This window comes from Monopterus albus, unplaced genomic scaffold, assembly GCF_001952655.1.
Source record: "Monopterus albus unplaced genomic scaffold, M_albus_1.0 scaffold12.1, whole genome shotgun sequence".
Lineage (NCBI taxonomy): Eukaryota > Metazoa > Chordata > Actinopteri > Synbranchiformes > Synbranchidae > Monopterus > Monopterus albus.
This window is the reverse complement of record NW_018127892.1, coordinates 5706122-5719674: the sequence shown is the minus strand read 5'-3', so window position 1 is coordinate 5719674 and position 13553 is coordinate 5706122.

Below are 13553 nucleotides of genomic sequence, written 5' to 3'. Positions count from 1 at the left end.
AGTGACAGACTTATATGGATTTGTGCAATTTAGAGAGAATTTTCATGACTGAATCATCACGCTGTACAATCATGGTCTACATTTGAATGTTGCTCTTTTCTGAGCTGCTATGTACAGTATTTGTTGTAAGCTACACTGTATACCAAGGAGTTGTTCTTATTTGACTGCTCTGAAGCCTCAGGCTGATTGGCACCTACGGGATGTGAACTATAAGATCATTATCTAATAGTAATTTCCACTGGTAGTTTTCAGCCTTTATGTCTGCATGCAAATAGTAAACAGACAAGCTCCCAAAGAATACAAGCACAGAAAATGACAAATTACCTACATCTATATATCTTTTTTATGTCCACTAATTCTTCAGCTAGTAAAACAATTGCTGTCACGTAAGAATTGCCACTCAGTGAGTGTGTGTGTGTTTCCAACACGGGATTTGAGTGAATTTGATGGTCTCCAGCAGCATGAAGAAAAGAGAAAAACTGTTGTAGTTCAGTGGGTAGAGCAGACGTCTCCCAACCGAAGGTTCTAATCTTGGCGCTTGCAGTCCACGTGTCGAAGTGTCCTTGGACAAGACACTGAACCCCCAAGTTGCCCCCAATGGTTAGAGCCATCGGTTGAGTTGGTGCCACAGATGGCTGCCTCAATTCTGTACCGGAAACAAATTCCTTGTGTGTAACATACTTGGCCAATAAAGGTAATTATCCTTATCCTTCACACAGAACAAAAAGAGCAAAATACTTGAAGAATGAATTTATTAGACAATGTTATGTTTTGAATAACATAGTCTTCGTCAAACAAACAAAAAAAAAAGAAGCATGAAAAGTTCCACTTGGAAGTAACCTTGTAAATATTGGCTAAAATATCCGAATCAGAATCAGAATCTGCTTTATTGGCCAGGTGTGTCTGACACATGAGGAATTTTACATCGGCTCTCAATGTGCATGTACATATCCCTATGCAAGGGGCAAGTAAACAGTAAACCAACATAAGGCTGTGTAATATAACAAAATAAGCAGCATTAACAAGCAACAAACTGTGCAAACAATGCAAAATAAGCTGTATAAACAGGCAGTAAATATATAAAAGTAAGCATATAAAAATCACCAAGAGTCAAGTTAGAAAGGTTTTCACTGACTGCAGCTTAATCCATATTTAAGTCTTAAACCTTTTTTGCCCTTAAAATGGAGAGACATTTTCTTATTTCTGAATAACAGAATATTGGAAATACAGTTAAGTCTTAAATCTTTTTTACCCTTAAAATGGAGAGACATTTTCTTACTTCTGAATAACAGAATATTGGAAATACAGGTAAAAATGTACTTGTAAACAAATGAGTAGCTCTCTCTGGCAAAGAAAAGTGTGCAGTGTAAATCCTTTAACCATCAATGTGTTGTTTTCATGAGTTCGGCATCAAATGTCAAACAGACTGTCTGTAGACTTTGATGGATCAATCTCTCTCCCACCAGCTATCCCCTGGGCTTTCATCTGCTTATCTCTGACCAGTGTTTGTCTGCCTGACTGCCTCACTGCTCATTCACACTCGGAGACACAGCCCTGCAGACCTGACTCTAAAAAACCCTCCACACATACCATACTCTAGGACAACAACAATTAGTAGAGGTGGGTTTGCAAGTCAAACGGCTCTTCTTCCCCATCTTTATGCTGTTTTTGTGTGCAACCTATGTGGTATGAGGATATACTGCATATGTAAGCATGCCCTGTTAACCTACTGCTCCCTGTTGTTGGGCTTCCCTCAAGCCTATTCATGTCATAAACCAGAGTCATAAATGTATAAGCAATTTGTCATTGTTAGGTAGATTCTATGCTCTCAAGCCCCCAAGGCACCTGGGTACATATCCATTATCTGTGGCATCTTTATGACTTTAATCTGTATTTATCAAGTTGCCAGCATGTTTTTTAATCATTCATTTATTCTTTAATTTGCGGTTAATTTGTTGCTATAAGTTTGTTCATAACTTTGTCTTGTTGCTGCTCCCTCCATGATCCAGTTAAATGAAGAATCGCAGTCGATCTTTCTCCATTTTTATAAAAGTTATCATAAAGGCTTATTTACATATTCTAAATATGACTGCTGCTGGAAGCTTCTCTGCCCTCTCCGGAGGGTCTTTTTTAGCCCCTGGGTTGCTGGAGTGATGGGATTAAGGATGGCCTGGAGTGTGACCAGGACCGTGCTCTGACAACCCACCAACCTCACTGCTATTGTTTTGCTTCCCAGGGACCCACTCCATGTGCCAGGCAATAGAGAAGATGCTCCAAACTTTCCCAGGAATGAGGCAGACTGACTAAAATAGTTCATTTAGCACCACAGCTTTTGTTTGCACCTCCTTTGCTTATACCACCACCGCTAAGAATCTGAAAAGGAGCCTACCATCCAAATAGAGACAGAAGGGATGTGTTTTTAGCACTTTCTCTATCTTCTCGTGCTTCCTCATTCACTCTTTTAAATCCAAATTCCCCTTTTTTGGTAGGGTGTCGGGGCCAGTGGGAGGACAGTTGTTTTGTCTCCCTCCATTGGCTGATTTACATCTCCACAGCTTTTCTATCAAAGTGGCCATTGTCAGTTCTGACCTATGAAAATTACAGAGGACACTGGGGGCCTTTCTCTTTTGACAGGCTAGCTAGCTCACGCAGAAGTGCACATGCACACGCACAACATATTAAAGAAACAGACAGTATAAACACACACCCACAAGATACACCTTCCACTTTTTTTTATTTATTCAGATTTTAAATAGATGAAAGGCCAATAGCCATCTTCTCCACAGTGAAAGGAGGGCTGGAGGGAGCGGACAGAGGGAGGGAAAGGAGAGAAGAAGGGGCCGGGTCATCCAGGAATAAGGGAGAGGCATCCATTTGCACACCAATTGTTTTTCCTTCTCTCTGAGCCAGGGAGAAGAGAAAGACCACCTCTCTCCCTCTGAGACCACCTTCCCTCCTCCTCCTTCTTCCCTCCCTCCTCTGTGAAAACAGCGTGAATGGAGAGCCACATTCAGTGGAGATGAATGGGACGGGGTGGGAATGGGTAGGGGGTCATTCTGACCATCGCAGCCCTCCAATGCCAGAGCCACATGTGCAGCATATTAACATATGAAGCCTTGTCACTGCTGTGTCCACCCTCCCAACTGATCTCATTCACATTCACACACACACACACTGAGCCTTTAGGTCAGGTGCGATGCCATTATTTTACCAGAAATCTCTGAGCAGCTTAGAATGATTTTGCACCAACAGTGGGGTGAACTTAAGGGCAATAAGGACACAAGAATGGCAGAGGGTTAGTGGAGCTAGAAGCATGCAAGTGGGACTCATGCCAATTTATTTTTAGTAGATAAAAAAAACAAAAAATGAATAAGCCCTACGATGCCAATAAAAAACAAGGCCTTCACCACAGGAATTAAAAAAAGGAACCACGCAGCAATCTACAAATCGAAAAACCATTGAACTGTAGTTAAGCAAATTGGAAAAACAAGTGCAAAAATGTGAGGAGAGGGCCAAAGAAAATGTACCTTGGGCCCTCGCAGCATAGGGACCGTTTTTAGACTGCCTTTCCTGTTAGACTTTCCCTCATCGAGACAGTGCGTCACACGCAGGGAGTCTGCAAGCCCAACAGATGTTAACCCTTTGCAAGCTAAGCAGCAGACCTTCCTGAGGTGCACTCCACAGGGCCTGTTCACATACTGTCTGCTGGGTCCAGTATGTTTGGACTGAGTTTCTTACTACTCCACTGTACTCCCCTCAGACTCTAATCTGTTTCACAGCACAGAGGATTTAATGGTCATATTACAGCTCCTACCCCTCAGGAGTTCTTGTCTAGTATTTAAAAAAAAAAACCATGCTTGGTTTGTGGCCAACTGGCACATGTTGAGTTGTCACAGCCTTAACATTTGAATGGTAATATCATAATATGTAAAAGTAGAACTCCTTCCCTCTGTAATCATTCCCTGCACAATGTGTATATGTGTGAATGTGTGTTTGTGTAGTGGTAGGGGGCTAGTTATTAATCACTGCTTGAGAGCTGACATCAGGCAGCCAGTAAACATTAATTAGGACCACCCAATGGCCAGGCCAGTGTCATTAGCTAATTGGGTTTGTTTATGTGTTTGTGTTTGCAGGGACAGAATAAAAAAGAAAAAAGAGAGCGTGGAGGGAGGAGGCGAGGGAGGGAAGTTGGGAGGAAAGAGGGAGGGAGAAATGTGGGCCTGTCTCATCTAGTGCCCTGTTGTGGTGACATGTCCTTCAGCTCAGTCCATAGGGAGACAGAGAGACAGAGAGGGAGTAAGGGATGAAGCAGTAGAGAGGAAGAGAGGATAGAAATACAGCCACCCACCCCCCCACCCTCACTCTGTCTCAGCAACCTGAGGCCTCAGTCGTGGCCGGAAACTTTCTCCACAGGCAAGCCATGGAAAGAAAGATTTAAAAAAGCATGGCCCTTTTTGCAGAATGTGTTCAGATGCATTGTGTTCTAGCCCCCACAACCATTCATTTCCACAAGTATGCTTGTTTATGAAAGTCAAATACATTCACACCACACACACATGCAGTTAATGCACACACATTAGCATTTATACAGTATATGTGAACTCAGAACACCCTCCAGTCTCTCCCCAATGTATGTTTTACACGCCACCTCTGCTGTCTGCCCCGGGGGTGTTTAGAATAATGCTCAGATGGTCTCAGATGGTCTGGTGTGGCTGGCTGTGGTTATGCCTGTTGAGTCTGCCTGACCACATGATGAATCATATCCCTGCTCCGTCCAAAACGACACACAAAACAAGCAGACCCACCAGTTCTAAGCACAGCACAGAGCAGTCCAGGCAAAAGAAGCAACAGTCCCTTTCTCTCATCGTGCATGGAGATTAATTTTAACAAGCCAAGTTGGAGCTCTCAACACCAGTACAGAGATCAGGAAAAGCAGAAAATCCATCAAAGAGCAAAGGGGAGGAGGGAGAAAACAGAGCAGCAGCCCTCTGCTGTCAGGGTCTCTCTTCTTCTTTTTCTGTGATTTGTGCCCTTGACCAGGTCCGATTCATGTCCCACAGATAGCTCAGCCCATGCCCCAGTAGGCTTGTTAGAGCCGTTGAATGAACGCCTACATGTAAAGATTTGGCCCAAAAGCTAGGGCAAAAACAACACAAGAAAGCAAATCCAAGTGGACAGATGACAAAGTGAGACATTGCCCAGTTTGTTTTGTGACTTTCTACTGCTGCTTTTCAGAGGCAGCACAGTGCTCATTAACTGGTAAAACATTTCTAATTTTAATGAAAGTTTGTGGCACACAGGAACAGTGATAGTTTGAAAGAAACACAATTTGAGGAAAGTATTCATTCCATTTTCCTACTGTGCTTTGACACAGAACAAACAAAACTCAGTGACAGTGACAAATCAGCTAAACTGCTGATCGTATTGTATTATTGTAAAACACACACACAGGGATCTAAATCACATGACTGTTTCTGAACATTTGTGTCACCCAGTATAACTATTAGAAGCAGAGACTCATCTCTTGTTTAGTTTTAAGTTTTGAACCATTTTATTTTGAGAAGTTCATTTTGTTCATTGACAATTTTGCCCTTTTTACATTCAGGCTAGGAATGTTCATTTGAGGGAAATCACAGATATTCATTTTGCTTAAAATAATCATTCTTCAGAATTGCACATATAGCAGGCAAAATAACATTATAGCACCACACCCTTGAAGCTATCCCATTTAGAACACATTTAATGCAGACACACGTGTGTTAATTGTGTGCTTGTGAAACTGTGTGTGTACCATTTCAGTTCATCTGACACAAAGCTGTTTGTGACTGTGTTCACCACACTCTTTGGTGTGCTGTCTAACTGCTAATAGATCACCAGGGATTCTGCTTAGCCAATCACCTGCGAGCTTACACTCTTGAGCGGAGAACAGTACTTGTTTAGTGAATAGGGCAAATGGCAGAGAGAAGAAAAATAAAAACAAAGGAAAAGCGTGAGAAAATCATACATCAGAGAGGTAGATTCCTGTTACCATGGCACCTTGGCATGGTTAAAGAGCACGGAGCTCTGAGCTAACCTGCCTCCACCCCCACCTTCCCTCCCCTCCAGCACACCTTTTTCATGCCTTGGAGGAATGCTGGAGTGTTTAGTGGAGCACATCCATGAGAGATGCTCCTCAGCTAGGCAGGGGTGGAAAGATACCTCCAGCTGGATGTTAGGTTCCAAGGAAGAAGCTCTAAAATTAGCCCCTGCATGGGGTGCAGGAACAGGGGAGTGGGGGCAGGGTTGAAGGAGGTAGCATGGAAGAAGAGTAGAGAGAATAAGGGAAGGAGACTTGTGGAGGTTAAGGAATGCTGGGAGATGGGGGGGGTGAAGAGGGTGGTGACAGCACACATCTACTGAGACGCCTCTCTGAACATTCACTAGGCTGTAGCAGATTAAATGTCTGAACTAGCACTTCATAAATATACAGGCATACACACACCTTTCCATACACAATTATGCATGTTCATAACACCAGTTCTCACACATCCACATGTTCACTCCCACTCACAAATGCTACACACACACAAGCAAAATGCACAAATCCCACATCATTAAATGATTTGCTCATTGTGAGATCACTGGGTGGCTACGGTGGGGCTTAGACTCCATGAATGGTCCGATGTCAATGGGCATCTGTGTCCCCATGTCCCACTTAGTCCCCTGCTGAGAAGCCCAACCTGCTGCTCAGTGTGGGAGAGCACAGGGCAGATGGGTAGAGTCCGATTATAGAGTTGTCTGACCTCTCGCACAGGCAGCTCACTGTGCTTTATGGGCTTAACTGTTAGCAGACGTGCTTCTACAGGGTCGAGCACATAGTTTTGACTTGCTGCCAGACTCTGAGAACTAAAGCAATCCAGGGGCGTTTCAACCAGGCTTTAAGCAGGAAAGGAAAAGGAGACAGAGAAAAAGAGATGGGCAGAAGACAGACTTAACTTAAATTGAGAGGCGCAGGTGTGGTTTAATAGCTACTTTTTTATTGTTGATTAGAATCATACAGGTTACTTAACTATTCACTATCTTGCAGCCGATTTCGTTACAAACCAAGCACCCAGAAACATACAGTAATCTTTTTATGATCAGTGGATCACTACAGGAACACATTTGATGTTTTATAAAAATGACTGTGTTGTGCACTCTTTGGTGTTGCCCAGTGAGCACTTTTTTGCTGGACCTTGGCACCTCTCTAGCCCACCTGTCACTGAATCCGCTGACTTCCTGCTGGAGCCCTTCACTTCCTCTCTGGGTTTGATGTCTCTACAACAACAGGACAGGCTTATAAAGGACAAACTCTGAAGCTGACAAGAAGTAGAGGATACATGTCAACATTCCTTTCTGCTAAGCTAGTTAATCACATGTGATACATGTGGTTGTGTGTGTTTAATAATACAAGTGTTATACGTGTAAATGAGCTGTGTTTACCCGGTGTCTATTATTTCTGTGGATTTTTCTACAGCTAAGTCTGTGTACAAAGCAGGGCTAACATAAGTTCACAAACTAAAAAGTAAACTGCACTTAGATTTAGTTGAAGTACTGCTAACAGACTGTGTCAACTGTGAGCACAGCCTGAGATGAAAAGGGCTACAGTAATCCCTTCTAGCCTGTTGATTTCCCTTATCTCCTGCTTTTGTTGTTGCTGGAGCCCAGAGGAGGGTGTGACAGGGTCAGGGGTGAAAGTTAAGAGCCTAGATGGATGAAGAAGGAGGGGACAGATGAGGTTTCATGTCCTGAGAAGACTCTGGCTGAAACCACCACTTCCCTTGCTTCCCTACCAGACCACAGATAAGAGCAAAGGAGGAGGGCCTTTTGGAAACACAAACAGGTTTCTGATTCATGAGGGTCGAGGGTCAGTGGGAGAACTTTCAACAGTGAACACCTATCCTTATTGTACATCTCATCACACATGCACATACATGTCCTCTGACTAAAGTGGGCTTTAGTCATGTTTTGCCTTTCATCAAAGTGTTGGTATACAGAGAGTCATCTTTGAATTCCTTCACAGACTCTTATTGGATGTTTAACCTTAATTTTTTTTTTTTTGTCAAAGAAGTTCCAAACTTGTTATGACAACTGTAGAGTTAGTTGCATTGCAAACCTAACTGTCACTGCCTTAGCTACCTGATAGAAATATATTCTGAATGTAGACTAACAGGAAAGGTTTACTCACAAACAAAAACAACAAAGACAGACAGAATGATATCTTGGCTTTCACATGTGCAAAACGCCTGCACTCTTCATGCCCTCCACCGTTCTGACAGAGGTGTGAAGGTCCCTCCCTGCAGCCAAATACCTGTGGGATTACCTCTGCACAGCCTGAAACACACCTGGCCAAAAGACTTACCCGCAATCTGGGTAAAACATAACATCCAAGCCAGGCCACTGGAGAAATCCCCAGCCTTTATGTGAGAGGCGACTGAAGGAGATGAGGTTGCACTAGCATGTCTTCTCCTCTATGACCCCGGAGGGTGATAGGTTGAGAACAGTGGTTGGCATTGTTTGCCTGTACCTAACTCCACTCCCCCACCCTGCCTCCTTTTCACTCTGTACCCCACCCATCTGAAGATTGAGTTAACTCTTGCCTGCGGTCACTCCACCTTGCAGGAACCCAATCCTCCGCTGCGCTGTATTTCTTTCCTCGGCCAGCCAGCAACAAGTTAGGTTTCCTTCATGATTCAATGAAGAGAATAAAGCCCGTAAGTGAGAGCTGCCAACCAGCCTGCTTTGAGTTTTTGCAATGTATGCACTATCAGTTATCAGTTTGTATGTCAGTGCTTCAGAGTTTGCACTGTGATAATGTGCACTTGTATGTGCATAATGTATGAATATGTGTTATAAGGGTACGGAGGGGAAGAGATTTCTTTGTCTTGCTCTCGGTGCTAAGGGGCAAAGCAAGGGAGCAGGGCTGGGCTAGCGACTCATAAATCACAAGAGAGGATAGAGAGTAACAGCTCAAATTAAGATAAAACCCCCTTAATTATCAGCTAAACAGCCTGGTGTCCCCCTTTTCCCTGGGCTATCTGTCACCCAGCAAGGAGACCCAGTCACCAGGGGACAGGCTTTACTGCTCTTTACACACCGAGCAGCGTGGAGCTGCTTGTGCACACACACACCCACACATTCAAAACAAGCACACCACACACTATATCCCTCTCTTCTTTTACACAATTAGTTTCATTCATTCATTCACGTACACATAAAATAACCAAGCATTCATCTAACACTTCACTAGTTCAATTCAGTTCAAATCAATTTTATGTGTATAGCGCCAAATCACAAGAAAAGTCTCCTCAGAACACTTTATACCAGTGAATTTGGTTCACCCATATCATCAAATACATGTGGCAGTCAATCAAATTAGCGTCTAATGTATCACTTCTTTGCATCTGATAACTCACCTCATACACACACAGACACACATATGCGGAAACTCTGCTGCCTTTTTCTCTCTATGCTTATTCACCGCTCCAATTACGTTTACCCTAATGACTTCTCAATGGCCCTCGGTCCTCTCCCTCTTCAAAGGCTATCTCTGTGTTACCCTCCTCCTCTTTCTCAATCTGTGGCCCAGTGAGACGTCCTGACATTCCTGTGTGCTTACAGTAACACACATACAAATGCAAGCATACTCACGCACACGAGCAGCTCCCATTGCTTTCTCTAGAGGTCTGTTGTGAGGCAGTAGGTGGGGAAGTCAGCAGCCTGGGTCTGCTCATCACACTGAGGCAATGTGCGTGCATGTGTTTGCCAGCACACACACAGATACTGTATATCTGTGTGAGAGACAGAGGAGAAGAGAGAGAGTGAGAGAGAGAGAGAGGAGAAAAAAGGAGAGACCAAAGAACTCTATTTTGGCATTTGGGGTGTTTGAATGGTTTTCTTTTTTTTCACCAACTCTTCTTCTTTTTCCCCTTCAGTTCTCTTGGAGGCAGTGTATTGATTTTATATTAGGTTTGAGCTACCATCTGGCTGCTTTTCATTCCTCTGTTTTTATAAAGCAAGGGGAACAGAGAGAGACAGAGAGAGAGAGATCGAAAGAGACTGGGCACAAAATTCATTATGCATTAAGAAAAGACAGTGAGAGAAAGGAGAGCATACAGAACAGTATGTGTTTATACTGTATGTGTGTGTGTGTGTGTGTGTGTGTGTGTGTGTAACAGAAATAGAATGTATTTGTGCTTACAGTATGTTTATGTTTGTGAGCATTATGTGTGTGTGTTATATTCATGCATGTGGGTAAACAGGGAATAGTGGACAAACAGACAACCAAGCTAACCGAGGAAGTACAAAGAGTTCATTTTAACAGCAGTCCCCTGGCCGGCCATTTTTATACCAGGATCTCTTCACACACACTCAGACACCTCCACCTGTACATCCCTTCATCCAGTTCTTTATGGTTCTCCTGATGTACACAAAAAAGAGAAAAAAGTCAGATAATTCCAAAGAGAAAAACCTTAACTTCTGAGAGCAGCAAATCCCTATGTCCCCTCCATCATTCCTTTGCTTTACCTTTTCCATCCCTTAGGAACTAGGTAAGCAAGCACAGTGCTGAGTCTCATTCCCTCCCATCACCCATCGATTTGTTTCATCAATCCGTGATCATCTGACGACAAATATTTAACATCCTGCCATAATAGTGATCTGAATATTTTGAGAAAAGGGAATAGAGAATGTGTCTTTCCCCTCACAAAGCCAGAGTCGTATTTGGCCTCTGTCTGTGGTACATTTTGCAAAATGCATCTTTCCATATTCTTCACTGTAAAGCATTGTCTTCATGGGCTGCAAAGTTCAACTGACACTGTGAAATGGCACATTGGCACATTTAAATTTTTTTATTTATTTTAGACACCAAGAAAAATGTTTTAATGCCCAGAATCTGATCAGACCTCTGGATGAGGAATAACTGAATTCAAAACTGAAAGACAAGTGAAATGATAAAAATAATTTGGAAATACATGCTGATTTGAAGACACTACTGGATAAAGTTATGCATTACATTTCACCACACCGAGTGCTTATAATGTGACAACAACTGACCACTGATGACCATGATTTCATGACAGATACGAAAACCATGTGCATGAGGATGCTGCCAGCATGTGAGTGCTGATGGCTGAGCAAATTGTCACTGAGTGCAGCTGTGGGGTACTGAGCCTGCACTGAGATCCAGGACTGTTCTGTGATTAATGGTAGGGGACGCGCCCCACTAATTGTGGTTCCTGACACAGGCACACGTCTCTAGACAAAGCAGGACAGGGCTAGAGCAGGGTGCCATGCTCAATCACCTTCCAGCAGAAAGCCTGTGTGCAGCGCTGAGGGGTTCAGGGGAAAGAGAGGTCACAGGATATCTGGTGATGACAGTAAAGGAGAGCTCAGAAGACGCTGGAGTATCTAACCAACTGTGGGAAGAATAGGGAATGTTTAAAGTTTGGCCATACGGCTGGGATGGGGATTTACTTGTGACAAACAGAGAAGACAGAGTAACAGAAACTAGAGAAGTAGACCATCCTGACAAGGAAGCAGGAGATTTACCAGGCCTTACTGGATTATCCTCATTGGATTTGAATCTAAGGCCGCCTTTGGTGTGTGCAACTACATGCACCTGTTGCAGCACTATTGTATCATCACAACTCTATTCTTTAATTGTATGTGATATGTTTTGCAATTATCCAAATGTATACATAAAGAATTTATCACAACACAAATGAAAAGCTATTGCTTCCTCTCTGCTACACCAGGTCTATTAACATCTCACCTGTTCCACAACAGAGGAAAATATTTTACTTGACTGACGACTGGCTATAAATGCAAAATAAATGGCCCCAGCATGCAAATGCTTTGTGCTTCTTTTCCACCTGCCAGAATCTTTTGAGAGTGAGGACAGATGGAAGTCATGAATTGGCTCCGGCGAGGGACTCCAGACACTCAGCTCTCTCAAGAAATCCCTTAATAGGGTATGGAGGCAAACAGTTTTGATATTGTTTCTATCAGCACAGAGTGTATTACAGTAAGAGAGTTCTTAGTAAGACAAGCTTAGCTTCATTAACTTTAGACTGGTGATAGGAATTAGAGCCTGATCATTTTTTAATTCACATTTTATGTGTGCAAACAATAACCAAACTTTAAATTGATATTCATAAATCAAAAATTATTTATATTGAAGGGTTTGCACCATTTGTGTAGATGTATTTTTATGTGCGCATTAGTCAATGAACATTTATTAATTGTATCTTGGTCTCTCCACAGCTCTGTTGTCCTGGGTCCGAGTCATTCAGGCAGAATCCCTCTTGGTCCCTCTGTGGCCCCCCAGGCACCCCAGGCCCCTGTGAGCTTCCCACAAAAAAGTCCACAATGCTATTCAAACAATAAGCCAAGGGACAAAGAGCACATTTACACAAGTGAAGCTTTCTTTGAAAGCAAAAAGGCACTGTTTGGAAGATTTCCAAATGTCTCTTCCCCCAAAATTCAGAACCTCCCTCTACACCCCACCTCTCAATTCCCTATTTTAAGAGAACGTTCACAATTCCAGTGACGGAGACATGGGAGCCAAATATACTACACCAAGCCCAGTCCCACCCGCCAAGCCACAAGCACCCCCAATTTAGCCAAACCCCCTCTTTACAGGACAAAAGCCCTTTAGAGGATAAGTGTATGTGAGGGCTCTGGTGGATACCATAGTGGCTTAAAGACCGTGGAGGCCTCTAAGAGACACTTCTTTTAGTCCTACTCTCCCTCCATTTCTCTTTCCTTCTCTCTCTCTTTCACTTTCTCTCTGTCTCTCTCTCAGCCAGTGAAAGGTTCGGCAAGAGGTAGAAAGAGTTTGGAGAGAGAGGGGAGGGGGGATGTAAAGGGAGAGGAGGGGGCATAGAGGGTGCTCTTATGTCAACATTGTGGTATTTTCCCAAAGATGCATATCGCCTCTATACAAATAGGAGATGTATTTATAGGAGTACATAGAACACTGCATGAGAGGAGAGTGTTTGGCTGAGCTCTCTGGCCACAGTCCTCATGGCTCCATGGATGGTCTTCATGGCTAGTGAAATTGTTATTCTTTAGATGCACGTTGGCTGGGAAACACACAAGTTCTCAGGCGACCACACATTACTCCCAATATGGCTGCCACGCAGAGGAGCCCATTGAAGGGAAAGGTCTAGCACCATACATCTTGACTGGAGCCAATATCCCAGTGCCTCTTTGTCACTGTATCCCACATGGCACGTAGCTAGGCTGCAGGCAGTTTTGGGAAAACAGGCTGACTCTTATTTCTATGTCTAGCTTATATGACGCACACCGGACATGCTAGTTTAGACCTGAAATAATTGTTAGATTCAGACCCACTATAGGAACAATTGAGTCAGATCCATCAAATACAGACACTTTAGGCTTTATTTAATTAAGGTCTTTCATTTCCTAGAAAGCAAAGTAGTCACCCAAGCTTTGGGTTGATCACAATAACCTTGTATTCATAAACTGCCTCAACATGAAAAACCTGTGAGCACAGGCCCTCATCCTACCAT